General features: G+C 39.5%; 1 protein-coding gene across 6 annotated transcripts in view; it reads left to right on the forward strand.

Annotated features, from left to right (window-relative positions):
- Positions 1–21212, forward strand: part of ENOX1 (ecto-NOX disulfide-thiol exchanger 1) — a 363120-nt gene that overhangs the window by 52912 nt on the left and 288996 nt on the right. For 5 of the 6 annotated variants that reach the window (XM_082757951.1, XM_082757956.1, XM_082757957.1 and 2 more), the window contains one exon: positions 18437–18510. The gene's annotated coding sequence lies outside the window, so the exon portion shown is untranslated. Of the gene's footprint in view, positions 1–4082; positions 4372–18436; positions 18511–21212 lie in introns of those variants that run through there. The other variant, XM_082757953.1, reaches the window with a different exon arrangement.

The following is a 21212-nucleotide window of genomic DNA, read 5'->3' on the forward strand; positions in this document are numbered from 1 at the left end:
CTGTTCATGTGCTCTGATCATTTATAGAAGAATACAACCAATTAACTTTCCCAAAAAATTGTCAAGCCATGCTTTAAAAATAAAATAAAATAAAATAAAATCATTGGGTTAACATGGAATCTACACTGCATTTTCATGGAGAACATAAAAAATACTTGCTTGGGTCAGTGAAAATCTGCATTTTTGTCTTGCATTTCTTCACTCTTCTAAAAACTCCATTAAGAAAAGTGTTTGAAATGTCTTGGTAAAATGGCCAAAATGTTTGGACTGGACTTGGTGGTTGTGTAGGTACCTCTTCGAATATTTAAAGCTGGTACAAAACCACCATTCGAATGGCCAGCTATCACCACCATGTGCATGTGTTGGCTGAGGGTTGTCAGTGCTAGAGGAGAAACAGCTCAAGAGGAACAGTTGCAGCCCTGGTGTGCATATCTGTATATGGATTGCTCTTCATCTCTCCCTGCTCCTGCTGTGTTTGCACAGCAGTGACTCTGCAGTTGTAGGAGCAGTGTGCTTTCCTTTCCTCCTTATTTCTGACAGAGTTCCCTCTCAGCAAGTAGATACCTGGGAAGAGATGTAAGAGTCCATCACTTGTTTTGTTGTGGAAGATGAGATCTAGTCTTTCAGAGAGGAATTCTCTATGGGAAATGAAGGAGCCCATCCTGTTGTTTCTAGAGGAATGTTGCACCTGTTTACTTGTCACTAATAAGACTTCTCTATTTAATGTTCTCTGGGGTATGTGTCTCTCCCTTGATCCACTTGAAGCGCTTTCTCATGGTTAATGATCTGAATTTGCCAAGCACACTGACTCATTTCAGTGCTGTTTTTCATTATGTAAGCTATTAACAGGTCACTGCTCAGATGCTGGAAAATCTGTTTCAGGCTAATAGCAAGGTGCACAAGTACCTCTCCGTGGTATATTTGCTACCTGTGCACACATGTTCTGGCTTGATAGTTGGTAGAAAATCCCACGGCAATACGGGATGCAGCGTCTATGACATTAGCAGTCAATTCCTAATCAGCCTTTCATTAACACATACAGCTCTTCACCTTTTCTAGGATTTTTGCACTGTGTGGCTGAAGGAGGGTGAGAGGAAACACATTGCCATACAGAGGAAGGTGTTGATAAGTAAGGAAGTCAAATCCTTCCCAGGAGAAACAAAGTTCTTGTGCTGGAGGAGGTAATAATGCAGGATAAGAATCAGTGTTGGAGATTGTTTCAAGTGGCTGCATATAAAAAATCTGGCTTTCTGACATGGAGTATTTGCTCTGAAAGTCAGTAACAGGGCTGATGAGGGTTGAGAATTTGTGAAGACAATTGAAAAGAGAAATAGTTGGACACAGGAAAACCTTGAAGGAAACATGGCGAAGGTTATTTTAGGTCCCAAGTTTTGACAACTGACAGTTATGCTGTTAACAGCAGACAGTAATTATTACAGGAGCAGATCCTCCCATTGCTTCTTCTTGGATAATGTCCTTTTGCTTACAGATGGTTGTCTTCACAAGCATGCAGTTTTCTAGTTTTTTCTTCTGTGTGCAGACAAACTGTTTGAGAATTAATGAATGAAAATTAGAGATGGGTCCAAGCCCAAATTTTATTTCTGAACATCACCCATTTTCCAGGAGGAGAAGAGAAGACTGAGGCAGAACTTCTCACAGAAAACAGTCCAAAGTTATTTTCTTCTTATTCATAGTTTCTGTGGTTAGAGGCCACTAGTAGGGTGACCTTTTAGTTTCCTCGATTATTTTTTTTCCTGTTTCCCTAAATGTTATGTAAAAATCCTATTGGGAACAAGGCAGGAGAGCAAAAAAAATTAAAACAAAACAGCAGCAACAACAAAACACCATTCACATGTCATTTGTTTTGGAGAAAAGTCTAAGTTAGATTTCTCTTGACTAGGACAAACCTAGGATGAGAGGAGGAGCTTTCATGCATGCAGAGATTCACAGCCCAGTGGGTAGAGGTGAAGATCTTGAATGTCAATGCCCTTCCTCACCGAGGAGAAAATGAAGACCATCCTTGCATGAGCTTGCACAGGAAGGAAATACTACAGTTAATGCATGTGCTGAGGTCTGAAAAATCTTTTCAGTATAAAGCAGTGCAGAGACAGGTTCTATACAAGGAAAAAAGGGACACTGAAGGATTTATTGTGTTGCAGTATTTATTATGTAAGAGGTATTTGCATGGTAAAGAGAGAATGCAGATTTTACTCAGAATAAAGAGGACAGGATGAATGATGTTAATGAAAAGATGATTGATGGAAGCAGGAGTTTGTCTACCATACCACTCTCATATTTTCTGAACCCCTGCAATAATTTTAAGGACATCTGAGTTAAATGATGGGTAGATTAATCCTTTGGCATGCTAAATTTGCATAAAGAGTCTGCTGTGCCAAGATAGAGGTGGGATGAATCCAGATCTGATCCTACAGATGTTAGTTAGGTGCCTATTCTCCCCATGCAGCTGAGAGAACAGCTTCAGGGAGTGATTCAGCCCAGCTATGTTTTGCATTGCCTCTCTCCCCCCACGCTGTATAGAAATGCAATGCAGCAACAGCTTGGATTTGTTCCACTCATCCCTATCAGGCCACCTTAGTCAGGAGTCCGGTAGTCTTAGGCTCCTTGTTTTGCTTCACTGAATATAGGAGGACAGAAACTAGGTAGCCTTAGATGCCTTTCTGTTTTTCTTCAGATGCAGGAAACCTGGTGATTAATTGGTGGTATCCTGACAGCCGAGATTGTTCTGTTTATTTTAGTTCCTATACTGAGATTAACACTGCTTGAATGGCTGTGTTAATAAATATGATCCCAAGTAGAGGCATGTTTTACAGGCCTTTTGTTGTTGTTGTTGTTGTTGTTTTTATCTGATCCAGCTTCTCCACATCCTGCTTTTGTGACTAAGTAGAACCCCCAGTCTGCCAAGTGTGTGCCGTCACAAGAACCTACCAGCCAGACATGGTGCCCTTAATCATTTCCATATTTAGTTTATTTCAGCTAATGTCCCTAAACATCATGTAGCAGGTTGTCACAGGAGCTTCTCAGGTGCATTCAGTGTACTGATTTCTTTTTGACGTTTACTGGTGCTGTGTTGGTGACCACAGTTTGGTAGGATGCAGCATCTCAGGACGTCCTCTGTGCCATTGCTACAATTTGAGATTATTTTGAGCTCTTTTTGTAGCAGATACAAATTTTTTGTAAGATTTTAACTTTGCGTGGATCTGTGGCTTTTAAGCCACGCACTCAGAATGATACCTTGAACTCAGGGACAGTGAAAAGACAAGATAACATGCCCTCACTTGAAGCCTAGCAATCCAGATGACAGAGGAGATCTTGCCTCATTATTATCGGTGTTATCAATTAACCACCTGTCAGGGGGTTCCTGTGACTCAGAGAGGTTATGGCTGGCTGGCTTCTGCTTTCTAGGTAGTCCCTTGTAATATGGTCCTGTGTCCTTTGTCTTACGTAGAATTTAATCCTTGACATTGCAAACGATTTGTGTTCATTCTCATTACGTGATGCGTGTCTGTGAGATGAGTCAGCTGCACAACTCATCATGACCAGGACAGTTGAAATTATGCCATACCACGGATAGACCGATTTAGTCACTATTATTGTTTTCTCTAATATATGGGAAGTCAACCATATGTTAATTATTTTTCTTTAGAGCAGCCCCATTAAAAAATAAACTGGTATTATCAGTGCCTAGAAAATCTCTGTAAGGAGCGTGAAAATGCTGTGTAACCAGTAGATCTCATGATCCTGTGCTTGGCATGGAAACAGTTTGAAAGCTGGTTTGCCAGTGCGCCTTTCTTTTCTGCGTGAAAGGTGGGACATGCTGCTTTTCAGAAAATCAATTGATTTAGTGAGCATAAGGTTAAAAAAGGTTACTTTAATTAACAGTAATACCAGAATATTTGATAACATATTTGGGTTGCACTTAGTACACGGAGTGTACTCTTTAGTCCTCCATATTTATATATTAGCCTTGATTAGTGAAATGTATTTTAAATTTCTAATCTAGGGGGACCATAATGTGGTATTCTAAGATTGCAGTGGGAGTGGTGGTTAAAGAACCTGGGCCTTTGCTCTTGATAAAGTTGTGAGATCTGTGCTTCTAAACCCCATTTTTTTTTGATGTATGAAATCTGCACAATGCTTTAAATATTTACTCCTCTGTGTTTTAGGGAGGCTTACGCTTAAGAATCCAAGCCACCTGGGATATAAAAGGAAGCTGGAAAAATATTTTTTTTCTTCTAAATGCTGGATGGCTTCATGCACAGAAAGGGAGTATCATCTAACTGATTGGGATCGTTTTAAAACATGATATGTCTGCACTGCATGAGTAAACTTGACAATTTGGGGCTTAATTAGGTAATGCAATTGCACTCACAGACACTTCAATGTTGTGGCAACAATTAATGCATGTAAACTTGCTGTGTTTTTTTTTTTTTTTTTTTTTTTTTTTTGTGGGCAGTTAGAATACATTTAATTTTTAATGTATTAGACTCCTTTTCTTCTACTTTAGCATGACAATCTATTTTTGACATCTTTCTGTAAGTGTCTATATTCAGTGCAGTGTTACGCAGTGACAGAGGACCCTTTCTAGCTTGTGCAAGAATCAGAAGGTGTCACCAAGTAGATGCAGAAAGCCTTAGTCCCTAAAAACTCTTAGGACATAATGGAACAATATATGAATACTTTCTAAAGGTGATCATCTCCTTGTGCTCCCTCCCATCTCCCCAGCCCACAAAACCCTAAACTGTCCAAACAAAACCTTGCAAGTCCTCAGGAGAAATGTGCATATTAAAGCAAAATGACAGAGGTGCCATTGTTAGCAATCTAAGTTTAAAAATCAAGACTCAACCCTCCAAATTATGTGATTTTAAGAATAAAGGAAGCTTTTTTTCCCAAGTCTTCATGCATTTTAATTTCTCACGACTTCTCTCAGTATGTATGTGAGGGGGTGGACAATAATTTGACGTTGAAAAGTGCACCTTTAATTCACACCCCTCTCTGCTTTCTCAACCTGAACTAGTTTGCTTCTGGTCACCCTGAAACAAGGATGACTGCTCTGTCACTGTCCTGCTTCTTCATTCCTATTTCACCACCTGGAAATCCCTGCTCAAGTAGGACTATTCAGTGCTCATGTATGAAATCACAAACCCCTAAACACTTTCTTTAACTTTGAGACAATCTGTTTCCTTTGGATAAAATCTATTAATTTTGCAGATTCTTTTCATTTTCCATTATCTTTTCAATGATAATCTGAGCTTATGGCAGAATTTCACATCAGGCAGTTTTGGTTTCCTAAAAATGAGTAAACTGTACCAATGACCACCAGGACTTCTTATTCCTAACTCTGAGTGTTACGGTGCATGATATTAAACTAAAGCCAAATTCCTCTTAAGAGAGAAAACTGTGACCTGCTTGAAAGACAGCTGGAAATAATGAGACTGAAAATGGATCTGCCATCTTCAGAGTGAACCCTTGGGATAGAAACCAGGGTGTTTTCTTTTGGTCATTCTTTCCAGCTTGCAGCTCTCAGGTTTAAACACAGATCCTATGAAATCCCCACTGGAAGATTTCCATGAGCAAAGCACCTTTCCTTCTGCCACCTCTTGTAGCCTGGCTGTGAGTTTGCTCCCCACTTTTCAGTGCAGGGATGGTCGTCTCTCTCTTCCCTATCACTTTCATACCCATCCTCAAGAAACCTCCTGTGGCTGAACACAGTCATTAAATCATCCCTCTCTCCAGATATTTCCATATAAGTGCAGAAGCCTGTAGGAGGAAATTATGTAGCTTTCATGCCTGCTGCCTGGCCACAATTCTTCTGACAGAGCAAAACATGCAGTAAACTGGACAAAGAAATCAAGTATTTACTCTGCTGTGAAGCTGTGAAGGTATTTTCATGTCATAGCATCTTTGCTATGTTGACAGTCCTTACTGCTGGAAAAAGCCATCCTTCATGCTGAGCTTTATGTAGCCTTTATATATGATTATGTTTAAGTGGTTGATTCTCACCCATTTAAACGAGAAATCTCTCTCTCTCTCTCTCTCTCTTTTTTTTTTTTGTTCTTTTTTTCTTTTCTTTCTTCTTTTTTTTTTTTTTTTTTTTTTTTTTGGTGTAATTATTTCAATGCTGTAAATCAGGGAAAAATTACAGCAAGGTTAGCTTTAGATTAAAATATCACCACTAGAATTAGCTGTCTGAGTTAAAAATTATACAGCTGATTTCCTAGTAACAAATCCTTAAAAATAATTAAAAAATATATATTCTTTCTACTACTTCCTTGATCTTACCCTCTCTGTGGGACTTGGACAGTGCTTTAGTCAGCTTTTCCATTCCTATGGCTCATCATATCCTGGTTTGGGGATGTGACTCTTGTTTTTCCTCTTAGCTAAGGTTTCAAGCAGAAAAGAAACCCAAAGGCAGCAGCAGAGACTTTGTTGCTGGGTTGGGATATGGAGCTCTGCCCAGGTTACCCAGAACACTGCAGGGTAACAGGAGTTTTTCACATGTTTAGGACTTTCTTGTAGGCAACGTCTTCTGCCTCATAGTCATTTTGGAGGTGCTAGGATGTTGCTTCATCTGGGCCCCTTTCCTATCCTTTGAGACAGCCTTTTCCTCCTTTTCCTGCCTCTTGACCCTGTAGCCCATGGGTCCCTCATGGAGCAGATCTCCACGCTGCAGCCCCCCCATGGGTGGAGGAGTCCCCGGTGGAGCAGGTGGATGTGGCCTGGAGGAGGCTGTGGCCCATGGAGAGCCCCCGCAGGAGCAGGCCCGGGGCCGGAGCTGCAGCCGTGGAGAGGAGCCCACGCAGGAGCAGGGGGCTGGGGGTGCCAGAACCCCGTGGGAGGGACCCCATGGGGAGCAGGGGCAGAGAGGGACCGTGAAGGAGCAGCAGAGACGAAGCGTCAGGGATTGACTGCAGCCCCCATTCCCTGTTCCTCTGTGCTGCTCAGGGGGAGGACGTAGAAGAGGGTGGATGGGGGGAAGGTGTTTTTAGTTTGTTTTCTTCATTTCTGACTGCTCTACCTTGTTAGTAATAGGCAATAAATTTTATTAATCTCCACACTCTGAGTCTGTTTTGCCCATCACGATAATTGTTGAGTGATCTCCCTGTCCTTATCTCAACCCTTGAGCTCTTTCCATAACATTTTCTCCCCCTTTTTTTTTGAGGAGGGGGAGTAAGAAAGTGGTTGTGGTGGAGTTCAGCTGTGTAGCAGGGTAAAACCACCACAGATGGCATCTCTGACTGCTCTTTGAACACCGTCCCGCAGCAGTATATATCCAAACCCTTTGAACTATGATGTGGCAGTCAGTTTTTCTCTTGGCATATTTTCAGACCAATTAAAAGCGGTGAGTCACTTTTACTAAGGCAAGCTCAGTTTCACGTGCAGGTAGACTGCAGGGACACAGCTGCCATTTTATTGCCTCAGCTCTATTGCCAGTAATGGGAATTAGCAGCTGTATCGGTTAAGGGTAATTCATGTTTTACGTCTCTTATTATCTTAGGACAAGAGAGAAGGAAAAATCTCAGATGTATAAGCAATTAAAAGAATGGCGTACAGTAAAATTCTAACACTGTATTCCTTTTAACTTCTTTTACAATGGAAAGAAAGTAGGAAAGAAGATGGGTTCTGATTAGGAAAGTTAATTGGAGAGGGGAAAAAATCAGGGAGAAATTAGGTGAATAATTCAGAACCAGGGGTATTAGCTATGAGCTGTTGATCACTGTTGGCTTTTGTGGACAATTTTCAATTAATATTCTTTCTTTATGAAAACAGAAATCTTGTCTGTGCTGTTGTGTGCTTAATTGAGCACTTCAGGGAAAACAAAAAATAAACTAAATGAAAAAAAAAACAAAAACAAGAAAAAACAAACAAACAAACAAGCAACAAGCTATGGCATGCAGATCTCTTCTTCAGAGGATGTTCTTTTAAAATCCTTTTTAGAAAAGACATTCATAGCTACACATCCTATAAACGTGCCCTGAAATCTCAGGCCACTCCATGAAGTGGGTAGAAGAGATTTGGTCTGCATTACAGAGTGAGACTGTTGTGGGAAAAGTGGAATTGCAATGGATTGTAGAAAGCTAGTGTTACACTTGAAAGCACTTCAGAAAATATTTTTATATGTATTGTTAAGACTGTCCAATGTTCCCCAATGAGGAAAACCAAATTCGCAATTGAATTGAATAGTCATTCTTTAGGAAGACTTCTGTTACTTGCTCCTGCAGTGTAACAGACAACAGAGGGTATATTAACACAGACGCTCAGCAACATTTTTTAGCTATAAATGTCAAAACCTCTTCAAAACTAGAGTAAACTATTGGACGGCCATGAAAATGAGTATCAAAACTTCATGAAAACACTGTTACCCTACTCCTTGTAGATCAACATGTGGCAAAATTATTTTGTTGGAAATATGTGTCTACAGGCTATTTATTTTTTGTGTTTTGTTTAACACCAATTGGCATTTGAGATCAAGAAGGCTTAAACAAATTATGAGTAACTCGTGCAGCAAAAATCATGACTGATGCATTTACAACACAGGGTCGATTTTCCTCATTTTATTAGGGAGTGAAACAAGAAAGAAAAGAGGACAGGAAGCATAAGACTTTGTAACACCAAATTAACACGGTACTCTGACCACGTACAGACGTTCTTTTCCTCTTGCAAGGCACACTGATTGCACTATACAGACCTTGGAGAAGAGATAGCTGTGCAGTTGTTGCTAAGCCTATTTCCCTCTCACTTTGGCTTATTGGATTATTTTGTACAGTGGAATGATAGGAATTTAAAAATGAAAAAGTGCTGTTGAGTCATCTAGTCCATCTTGCAGCTAATGCAGGATTGTTCTCTGTGGATCTCTGTCCAGTTGGCTTTAGATGTGATTGGACTTCAGCCAATTTCCTTTGGAAGATTATTCTACAATAGAATACACTTCATTATTAGGATTTTTTTTTTTCCTGTCAGCCTAAATGTTACTTTGCTCAGTATAATCACATTACTCTTAGCTATAGTTTCCTGAAAATCCCTATTTAAAAAATCCTTAGTGTGTGCATTGTTCCAGAGCTTGTAGATAATTATCATATTTCTCTTTCAATCGTGGCTTTAGTCAAGCTATACATATTTAGTTATTTTAATATTTTCTAATAAATCAGTCTTCCTAGATTAATGATGACTTTTATTGCTGCTATCATTGAGCCAAATCTCAAATTATTCTATTTAAATTTCAACAAGAAAAGGCTGGGCTGAATAAAGACTTACAGATTAGATCATGGTGTCATTGAAAACCCATCCTTTGAACCCCTGTTTGTGACTTCAGATCAGTGATTTGTCTGAATGCCAGCTCTCCTGATGCAGGCTTCAGCAGTAAGATTCATCCAAACTACCTTGAGTTATCTAGTGTGAATGCCTACATCAAAGCTACTCTCCCTAGATTCCTTTAAAAACCATCGGACCCTATAGTTGGGTGTAATTCATCTGAGCTATTTTAGTTATCCATGTTATGATGAGAAGAATTGAGCCCTTAAGGTACCTATTTCTCTCTTTCAATTAAGGGTAGCCCAAGGTGATGAGCTCATGTATTGACATCTGCAGTCAGTGAGACAAATTTCCCCCCTTGGTGCTGACGTTGTGGAGATCAATACAGGGTAACTGTGCTGGAGGGCCACCTGACTTGCATTGATCAGTCCCTCTGTCCTGGACCACAGACCTCCTTGGATATTTAAAGGTTGTGTCCCTGCATGTTCAGACATCATGCTTGAAGAGAGAAATCCTGGTGCTCTCCATGGCAGTGCCACTGTGGCTTGGAGACAGCAGTGGGGTGCTTTAGTACTCAGTGAGGCCTGATGGGTGTGCTGAGACTGCTCCTGACACATTTGAATGACATTGAAGTCAACAGAGAAGTATGGTGGTTACATTGAGAAACTGGGGGGCAGATGAAACTGCCTTTTGCATAGACATGAAGTAGTTGCAGCATTAACCTAGAGAGTAGGAGGCCTGGGTGCCAGATTCTTTGGTTTTCAAATCTGTCTGGACTGGAGGAAAGCCATGGTCAATATCTTCCACTTTCCATGTCCTCTAGTAAGATGGCTGTTGTATGACAGATGCCTACTGTTCTCCCTTCCCCTATTATGTATTTGTCCTCCGCTGACAGCTCAGTGCTAGTGCTCAGAACCCTAACTGCATTTAAAGTGCAGCCCCAGGCAGCTGACTGCTCAGATGCAGTTCTTTTCTTTTGGCTAGCCATAGGTTATAGCTTGCTCTCCATGCAGGTATAATCATTCCTAGCTTGTAATGGAGCTCATAGAAAAAGAAATCAGCACCTTGTGTTTTGTTCATTCGTTAAAAAATAAATTAAATATGGTTTCCCAGTGGATGGTTCCCTTCTGTCAGACTTTATGGCAAAATATGCTAAGCCTCCATTCCCTGTAATTTGTGTATAATATCCAGGAGGAAACTTTTCTTCTAAATACATTTGGAGGGCAAACACCAGAGAGGGAGGAGAGCTGTTGAAATTGAAGGATAATATCAGCAGAAGTTAATATGTTTATTAATTAGTCCTGAATGAATTTAGACTGAAAATTAAAAGAAATTTTTCAAACATCCCAAGAGGTGAAGTACTGGAATAAAGTAGACACAGTATTTGAGTAGAAAAAACAAAATAATTTGCTAACAGTAAAGTAGAAAACCAGAATACTTGGCTAATAGATGCCAGGAAGACCCATTTTAAGAGGTCAGTGCGCAAAACTCCTTGCTGTTGCCAGACCCTTGGAGTCAGGGATATCAGCTGCTCCCCACCAACACACACACATAAAAAAAAAAAAAAAAAAAAAAAAAGGGAGCTGTTGTTCTGGACAAAACTAGATCAGGAAACGAGACAAGACCCCTTTTTCTCCCCCTGATTTGTGTATTCCTTCAGTACTGCAGCCCAAGCACCATACCCAGACTTTTCCCAGCTGAAGCCCGTGATGAAAACCTGCCAGGCAGCAGGGTTCTGCTCTTAATTCACAGTAACTGGAACAAAATGCAGCTATCTTCATCATTCATACAGACATGCAACCCTCAGAGACTACAAGCCTACCACAGCACACCATGCTTCATCTTGATGCTAGCAGACACAGTATGGAATTGTCTGCTGGGACATTTAACTTTGAAACATCACGACACTGAAGATAAGAAGGTCTTGGAGGAGTGTGTGTTGGGCAGGGGTAGTATTTTTAGCTACCTTTGCTTAGAATTGCTCTGCTATCCTAATACTGTCGTATCATCACTGTAGTGAACTCATTCTGCCACTAGCCTGTCTGCTGATAACCCTTATGAGCTATTCCTCATTATTTCTGATTTTTCAGAGGATAACATGTTGGTACCTGTCCTCCACTTTCAGTAAAATGCATAACTTACTGTTTAGAAAGGCTTCGTAGTCTCCTCTCTAGTTTCTTGATCCTGTTCCCCTTCACAGCTCCAGATTTTGTGCTTGTTTCTGAGACCAGAGGGAAAGTTGGCCTTTCTTTTCTGGAACACTAAAAATAATGTGAGCAAACACCTTTGAACTGTAGCTGACTGCTGTTACAATGGCTTTCTATATCAAGGAGGACAGGATGGTCCTCCTTTCAAAGAGGACACGATGTTTCTCCTATGAATTTGTTGATCCACCTTTGATTTCTGAGGCACGACTTCACTAGTGGCTAGTACTGAATGGTTCCTCCTTTTATGCAGGTATCTGGTATCATAATCTTCAGATATTGTGAAGCTGGCTGTTATTTAAGGAATTTCCAAGATAACTGAATGTCATGGACATACAAAACTTACCCATGTTGTCCTTCTAGGCCCTAGTCCTGAAAAATGTGATCTCCATTTAACTTCCTGGACCCCCCATTTTACATGCATTGTGATTATTTGAGCAGGGCTTTCTCAGTACTTGTCACTGTAGTTAAAGATGGGTCGGGTTAGAGATTTATTTCATCTAAAGCATTGAATTGCTTACCAAGTCTTTCACTAGGCTGAAATTGTGCAGCTTAGTGCATCTGCCTTACTCTTAAAAGAGAAACAAACAAACAAACCAAAACCCCGATGTATTTCCATAGCAAGTTTCTATTCCAAGCTCCGGACCACTGTGATGGCAGCATGTCTGCTTATCTCAGGACCTCTACAGGGATGTAGCAGGAGAGCTTAGGCCTTGCACTGCCCAACCCAAAGCAGTGGGCACATTGCCTGCCTGTTGTGCCTGCTTCCCTTTAGAAGGGCCTCCTAGTAAAGTTGCTCAGCATTTTATTTTAATTTTTATTTTTCTTTTTTTCTCCAAAATATTTCATATTGGGAATCTGAGCACCTTGGATGCTGCTTCTGAGACAGACTAGTGCAGCTTTCTCACTTTTCTCACACAGGTCACTTGGAGAACCCATTCATGCAAAAAGGACATTCTCAGCCCTTTGAAATTAGCTCTCTGAGCTGAGAAAGATCTGCATTCTTTTTAAACTCCTCATTTTTCTTTTTCAACAAGGAACATTGGTTTGTCCTAGCTTGCCAGGGAGATAATCAAAGAAAGGATTTCACTTTCTACTAATCTACTTCACTGTCAGTGTAGGATAGTCCCAGAACCATTTGCTGCTATTGATAAAGCTGCTGTCCAGTACGGTTACCTTGTCCGTAACAGCGATGGGTGAATACCTTCATTGTGATGGGTGGCAGGAGTCTGTTAATGGCTAGGGATGTAGGACTGGGTGGACACTGACTGACTCTGCTTCCCACCTGTTCTGTTAGAGCAGGGAACTCAGACTTTAAACACTGACATTGCCAATGGATAAAAAGCCTGAAATAATGGGTGAAAAAAAAAATGTTTTATTGCATTATTGTGTAGCACACTCCATTGCACACGGTGTGACTGTAATTTTGTCAATGATGGTGCACAGGTTAATATACTTTATTGAAGCAGTTTTATTAGACTGAAACAGAAGTCTGTACAGGAGGCTCTTCTCCCCTCCCTGCCCCCCCCCACCCCAAGTCTATTAGATGTTGCATCGTAGGGGAGCTGTAAGAAAATCAACTTGCAAGTATAATCTTTTCCTCTTCTTCCAGGGAAAAGTTAGAATGTTTAATTTTACTTAGGATAATTAGTACAATTTCATATGGGTTCAAGAGAGGAGAGAGGAGATGTGAGATAGAGCTTCCTTAATTTGCCTTTATTAACTATACCAACTGAGAACCTGCTGGCCTCAATGTACTGTCAAAAGAGAAGACATTTTTCTGTACTTGTAGATCTATGTTAAAAAGAACAAATTTAAAATGGGGATGGTAATGATGGAATTTAAAAGAGTAATTTTAAAAAATGAGGTATAATAAAGGAAGGCTTGGCATGTCCATTTATTCCCAGATTACAGTCTTTGGCTGAATGTGAAGGGAAGCCAGAGAACCCACCACCCACCATCTTGCAAATTTTAATACCAAAAGAAAAAAAAAAAAGACAACAGTCTGCTATGTTAAATGTTGCTACCTGGCATCTGAAAGTGATAGAAATTGTTAAGGATATCACCCCTTAATTGTCAGATAAAAACCAAATTCTTAAAAAAGTATTACACGTAGTCGCTCTAGTATATACATTTTTGCAAACCTTTTCCATAGTGTCTGATATATACTGAATATTCAGTGTAACAAACTGGAAGGGATTTTACAAGTTAATGCCTCTAAAAGGAGATCACAACGCATTTCTGGCATTGTGTTTCAACCTGGACTCTAAGTTACAGCTTGCTTAATTCTTAATGCAGTAACTGCTGTTCTGTGATTCAGAGATTTAAAAATCCTGCACAGAGTGCTGTCCAATTTAGTCATTTTGCCTCAGGCAGTGAGCAAAACTTGAGTCTCTCTTCAATAGTAATAGTAATTATACAGTAATGTGATAGACATAATGAATGATGTAAGAGTTGAAACTGTTTATTTATTGGACAGTTGTTTTGGGCAGGGGAAAATTCTCCTTGTAAGATAACTAGGGAACATTCTCACCATACTCACATTGTGGACTTTTGTCCTAGCGTAAATTAACAAAGAATCACCCAGTGAAGTGTTACTTAGAGAGTGTTTGTTTGTTTTCCTTTTGCAGTCCCAGCACTAGAGTTCCTTTTATTTCCTATGAAAACTTGAATTCCATAGAATGTGATGGACACCTTCCAGCTGGAAAAAATTTGGGTCTAATAAATAGCATGTAAAAGAACTGGCAAACTGCGTCCTGGACCTTTTCCATCATAGGCTCCAGAGAAATGAGACTGAAAGGAAGATGAAGAGGCCAGATAATTTGTGTTCTGTATTTGTAGCCTTTGGATGACTGGGGCTTCTGAAAGTGTAAAAAGGTGGTCAAAAATTAAAAATTAAAGAAAAATAATGAAAAAATCACTCTTTCATCCTCCTCTTTGCCTCCCAGCTCACCTATATAAACTCATTTAGATGCAAATAAGTAGACAGACCATCTGGGATAAAATAATAAACATTCATAGTTTTGTTTAATTTTCAGTTGGCTCTGAAGAGGAATCAGTTTTATGTTAGTACACATGATGCTCTGAGTACTTTGTGCAAAGGGTGAATAGTGCCTCCACAAAGAAAAAAGGAGTGCAAAAACCATGATGTAGTCCATTGCAGCCCCAAGGCACCATTACCTGTACCTAAGCTCCTTCTGACAGATGTTTTCAGAGAAAAAAAAAAGGTCTTTAAAGGAGAATCTCACAGTAGATCACAGCGCCATGTGATGCACCGTCTCTTCCACACCTTCCTAGGCCTAAATAGTAAAATCAAGATCTAGAAATTCTGATTCTTCATGGTTTTTGATGAGATCACTGTGCCATGTTCTTTTCCATATATTTTCTTTAATGTAAATATTTAGAGAAGTTCTATTCATTTCTTCTTAAATTCATAAACGGTGAGTTTGATTGTGGTTTCCAGCTTCTTTGAAAAAACACCAAAAATACCTTTTTTGAAAAAGTAACTTGGTAAAAAGAACTTTTAGTTTTCAGGGGAAAAAAAGACTTTTTTTTTTTTTTTTTTTCTCCATCAGAAATCATTTTAGCTCAGAAGCCATTTTTCCCTATCTTGATGAAAAGAAAATTATCTGATCTTGAGATCAATAATGTTGAAAACAGCAACAGCAGTGATCATCCTGCATGGACGTTGTTTTCTGATGTTCTCTCAGATCTGAAAAGTTTTGCATACTGTAAATTTTGGCCTGACTTAGCTCAGGCTTCAAACTTTCATCAAGCAACTCCAAAAAATAGGGGTTGTTTAAATGCAGCAAAGCTTGGAAATGACAGTTTTTTAGATATTCCAGTGTGTCAAAACATCAAAGGAAAATATTGAAGTGTACCAGTGTGCTTCTAGTCTGTCTGGTGCTTTTTCTATGGAATAGTCACATTTTCTAGGGTCTAAAGCGGTGGTGGATCATTGTATGTAACGTATTGTCATGCCACAAGGCATTAAAAAAAAGAGATTGAAATTATCTTGAGAAAACCAAATCACTTTATTTCAAAGACAAATTAGATTGATCTATCTTACCATTCTCTATAGATTTCATAAGCACATTACTTGTTGAAGTGGTAGCAGACATTTTATATATTACAGCAATTTGCATACGTTCATTAAGCTGTACTTTGTAAGGCTTTCTGACAGGGGCATTTGATGAATTCTTTTGTGAACTGCATTGTTTCTTTGCACAGAACAATCTGTTAAATCATGCCTTTGTCCTTCAGTTTGTCAGTATCAGTAAATGAAGCAGATGTTAATAACTGTGGGAGGGTTTGGGGCTTTTTTGGTGTTTGCAGAATATGGAATAACTGTGGAGGGCACGATGTGTTTGCAAAAGTGACAGCTGGTGTTATTAAAGATAGAAAGTGTGCTAGAAGCAAAAAGTTTCCTTGGCATCTTTTAGCAACCCTCTGAGATTTTTTGGAACAGTCAAATGGGTGGTCACTTCTAAAATAAAAGCTGCTAATGTTATGCACAGCAATTTGTGTGCGTATACTCACATGTAACGTTGGTTGCAACAGACCTGTCTCAGCCATGCAATAATTCATACTGCTCCTCTATAAATATGGTACAAGAAATTCTCAGGTCAACAATCCCTTGAGACCTGTCTTTGAATAATATTGTTTCATCCTTTACCACGTTAGGAGAATTTTACATGTGATTCGTGTTTTGAAGGTTACTTTTACAAGAAAAGTTGGGTTGGTCTTCATAGTTCAGCCCTTGAAATCTACTGCCTGCCATGAAGATTACTCAGCCTAAGATGTTTGCAGCCTGGAATCTGTGCATTTAGGTGCCTAATGATGAGTGGTAACTCCTGTTCAGGTGTGGTAGCTTGAGTGCTTACAGTCAACCACAGAACATTGCAAGTGAGGATAAATCATGCAGCCATAAAAATGGGTAAGAGATGAGAGGGATAAATAAGAGGGGAAAACATAGTGTATGGAATAAATTTATGTGGGAAAAATGCTACAAGGCTAATTGATGGAGAAGGAAATGCAGAAAAGCAGCAGATGTTACTGTAGAGAATAAAGGGTAAACTGGCTAGTCTCTGATCTTGCAGTTGCTTCTTGTTGGTATTACCTAGTAAATAGCTCCCACTGCTTTTGGAGGTGATATTTGGCTGATTTACACATTAACTATAACGACATTCACTTTCTGATTCCTCTGCTGAGGAAAATCTCTTTGGGGGAATTGAACAGAAATTGCAAAGGGCAGAGAAGTAGTGGCATTACTCGTGTCTCCTTGTGATGGAGCCTGAGCTTCTGTGCCTGGCTTCTCCACAGCTGACATCAACAGCAGGAATGACAACGTAGCGTATAGAATAAATAACCCTCGCTATTGTCATGTTTATAGAGATTGCCTGAAAATATGTAGAGAAGACCAATGAAGGATTTCTGTAGTTGTTGTTCTTACACATGAAAGTAGGCAGCAGCTACAAATCAGTGAACTGTTGCCTTTGTAAGAAGAATTGGCAGAATCTTCATGCTGGATGAAAATTTCTACTGCTTCTGCTTCTCAGAGACAGCCTTATCTTTATGTCTGATTATCTTGCAAAAAAATGAGCAGTGAAATAATTATCCATGCTGATATTTACATTTTGTCTCTCTGCTTGAAAATTACCAGCTCACAGAAGGGAACAGAGGGAGTCTAGGACTCCTTTGGTGGGTTGAACCTTTGGAGAAGAAAATGCCTGCTGTGCAGCTGGAGCACATAGGTGTTCCCAGCCAGGTGACCATTGATGCGTAGTGGGTATAGGCTGGTCTGTTACTGATTCATCTAACTCTGCTGGGGTGATTCACTTTGCTTACGCTGGGAATCATGTGGTGGGTACCAGTGGTGCAGCTGCAGGCTAAAGCTCAGGAAAAATTATGGGGAAAGGAAAGACGCAATACTTTTTCTAATGTGCAATTTAATTTCTTTAAGAATGTGGCTGTTTGGCAGCACTGTGTGAAAGAGCTTTTCCTTCTGCAGAATTCAAAGATACTAAAGGAGCAGTAGAAATACTCAATGCACCATCTACTCATGGTGTTGAAGCTGATGTTGTCATCACAGAAATCACTTTCTAGAACAAAGATCAGACCAAGTGTATTTGGACACATGAAATTCTTTTCCTCCTCTTTTTTTTTTTTTTTTTTTTTTTTTTTTTTTTTTTTCACTCCTCTGCATCTTTTCTTGGTCTGCTGAGCCTGTTTCTTTCTTCCAGTGCATCTTCTTCAGCTTTTTTATTTTTTTATTACTTTTTTTTTTTTTTTTTGCACGTTAGTCTTATCAACCACATTATGCTCTATGTCAATGTGCAAGAATCACCAGGATAAATTACAGATACTCTAGGACTAATTGCAACTAGGTGTTACATATACGCTTACAAAAATGTGCATCTAGAATTTCACATTTGTAGCAGAACTGCCCTATTCAGCATTTTTGGAGAGAGACATAATGCATGTAATTATGTCCTTGATTTTTTTTTTTTTTCATGTGGTTTCCCTGTTCAAGCCACAGTCTTGCTACAAATTAAAGGTAGAATATTGCGTAAATGTACATAGGCATGCTTGCGGTTTCCTAATGTATTTTTATTTTCTGCTATGCTACTGGCATTTTTACATATTGAGTATATTGGTTTTGTTCTTTCATTACAGACAGTTGTAGTAAAAGTGCTATCTGGAAATTTGATGTGTTTTCAGAGGTTTATACTAATTTTGAACTCATATGCAGAAGTTGTCTAAGAAACTATGTACTACTATATATGTTAAATTTAATAACCTTTAAATTATCATACCATCAATTTTATCACCCAGAATGGCTCATGTGATGCACTACTGTAGAAGAACTGTCTCATTTCCAAATACAATAATATTTTTTTCTTTTCTTTGGTAGCCTTAAGCTGTATACGTTTAGTGACTTGTATATATTATCTCCTTTTCAGATCTTGGATTCTGAACTCGAAGCAATTCTTGATTATATGCTTCTTGAAAGTTGGAGAATACCTGCAATAAATTGGTATGTGTAATGAATACATTCATATTTTGTGTTGGATGATTTGGAATATGTGTGAGTTTTGTTGACAGTTTAATGCTGAACTTCTTAAAGCTCTTGATAAATCTCAGCTGCCATGAATAGGAGAATATGATGGATCTTTGGAGGCTGAATTTTCAACAGCACGTGGTATTTGTATGGCAGAAACTGGGAAGTGTTTGATGCTCACAGTTACTTAGGGAGAAATGTGTAGCCAAACTTACAAATTTAACTTATAACTGAAGGAAAAAGTGAGTCTCTATGAGCAACTAACAACTTCTGAACATAAAGCAAGCGAGTTGGAAGAAGTAGCTCTACTCTTGATCATCCTATACTTAAGATTGTGCTATAACTGGCTTTTCGTCTGTGTTTCCTTTGATTTTCCTTGCAACTACTTAAGGTAGTTAAGGTATGAATGTGAAGAAATGCCTGAAGAAAAGGTTTATAAAGGTAAAAAACTCAGGCATGCTGGAGTTCCTGAAAATTTTCTCAAGTATTTCAGCAAAGCTAGTATCTTACTTGGAACATTTACAGAAAATATTCAGGCAATTTCAGAACTACATTCTTGCATATAACGAAGCAATTTTTAGGTGATTTCTTTTTTAAAACTCAGGTCACACTTTATGATGCTTGAAATGCTGCTAAACTCCTAGTAATGGAGAGGGGGAAACAAGAGAAGATGTAGAAGGTTTTATTCTTTCTAAAGAATTTATAAAACCAGACATTTTTTTCATCTCAGCTCTAAAGAGGAAAAGGGTTCTCAAATGTATGGGTGTAACTACTGAACTGATTTTGATCTGTATGAGAAAATTTTAAGATATTTATAATGGGGGAGAGGTTGAATTGTTCTTATAGAATAAAATTCATAATTAGATTTTTGCGTAGAGGACCAAAAAGATTGGTTTTCAAAAGAAGTTGCATGTTCTCTAAGAACTGGAATGCAAAGTATTTTCATTGAGTGTTTCATTTGTAAGTCCTAGGATGCCTGATGGAAGCTGGAGAACCACTGTCTCCATTTTATGCATAGGGTCAGGCGTTTGCCTGAATCACTTAAAGAATAATTGTCCTGCTACTGGATCTCCTGGATGTTCAGGCCTGTGTACAGGCATGTTAGAGGATCCTATGTCTAATAGTGTTTTCAGCTTGTGTGCAGATCTTGCCACTATTTCCTTAATATTTCTCAAATCTAGCAACGTGCCTTTATTTCTCTCTTTTTCCTCTATGCCTTCTTTGTGATAGATTTGTCTCATTTGTTCTGCTTTGTTTTCTCTTTTGCTTCTTTATTTTGTTTTCCCGTGGTTTTTGCTTTTTCCTCCTCTTTCTAATTCATTTTCAGTCTCTGGAGATTGGCAGCAGTGGGATCTTACACAAGGAGGAGCTTAAGAAAAAATCATAGCAGAATGAGCTTCCTTTTTACTGCCTCTCTAGAGAGCCTGCTGTAAAAGGAAACTTGCTGTCATTCCTGTAAATTTTCTTTTGCAGCCAGCTCTGCTGGGTGTCCCCTTTGTGCCCTGCGAACATCTGTGTTGCAGCTTATGTCTGAACCCAAGTGGAGAACAAATGCGTGAACTTGCTCCTTATTTTGAGCAGGAAGCTGCTGCTATTAGTAGGGCAGGTGGCCTTGGTTCACCTGCGACTTCTAATCCCTGTCTGGGAGCGAAGCAGCCACCTCTCCTCTCCCCTCCCTCCACCGGTGCCCTTGTCCATGGGGAAACATGTTTCCCTGCTTTCCTCAAGACACTGCCCGATGCCTGTCAGTTGTCAGCATTCATTTTCTCCCTCAAGTTTTCCCAAGACATCATGCACAAGGAAGAAATCAGTAAGCTCTGTGCGACTTCTGTGGCATAGTTTACTTTCTGTTGCTCCTGGAAACTTCTGCCTGTGTCCACACAGGCATTCAGGCACCACCCAATGACACCACCCTACTGAATAAGGAAGAAATCTGTAAGCCCTGAATTCAAGCTCAGGAGATGTTGGGGCAGAAGAAAAGCCTCATTCCCAGGGCTGTGCACATGATTCCAGTGACAATTTTTTTTCCTTTTTTTCTTTTTTTCTTTTTTTTTTTTTTTCTGTGCAGCTTTTGGACACAGTATGAGACAGTTCACAGAGCATGAATTGTGAACTTAACTTCAAACAGACTTATATTAGCCATATTTTTTCTCTTTTTAAGCTAAAAAAGAAACATCAGTGCTGTCCTGTTTGCAAGTGCTATCCCACTCGAGCGTGCTCGGCAACATTTGTGAAGCGTAGGTGATGAACTGCAATCTTTGTGACATATGTGTGCCTCAGAGAGAAAAACTGAATCTGTTGTGTCAAGTTGGCTTCAGCTTATGCTCGCAGGGCTGTTGTGATGAGCCTGAAGGCTGTGAAAACTTTTGTGGAGGATCAGGTACGATGGCAGAGACCAACTGTATCTGCTGCAGAAGGAAGCTGGAGAATATGAGGTCAGTCTAAATCGTCATCTGTCAGCTGGGAAAGGAGTACAGATGATTTAGCAAGACTTCCGCAACAACTTCCCGCAGATATTTCAGTTGGAAAGACTCAGAAATAGCAAATCTTCCTGTCTGATGCTAGCTGAAATGGCTACTAGGCAACTTTGTTTTCCTTCCCTTTCAGTTTCCTTTCCCTTTTGTCAGACAGTTATATTAATTTTAGAGCTTTCCAAGCCAGGTTAGAAGTTGTTGACC

The sequence above is a fragment of the Aythya marila genome (assembly GCF_965140915.1).
Source record: "Aythya marila genome assembly, chromosome: 1".
Classification (NCBI taxonomy): Eukaryota; Metazoa; Chordata; class Aves; order Anseriformes; family Anatidae; genus Aythya; species Aythya marila.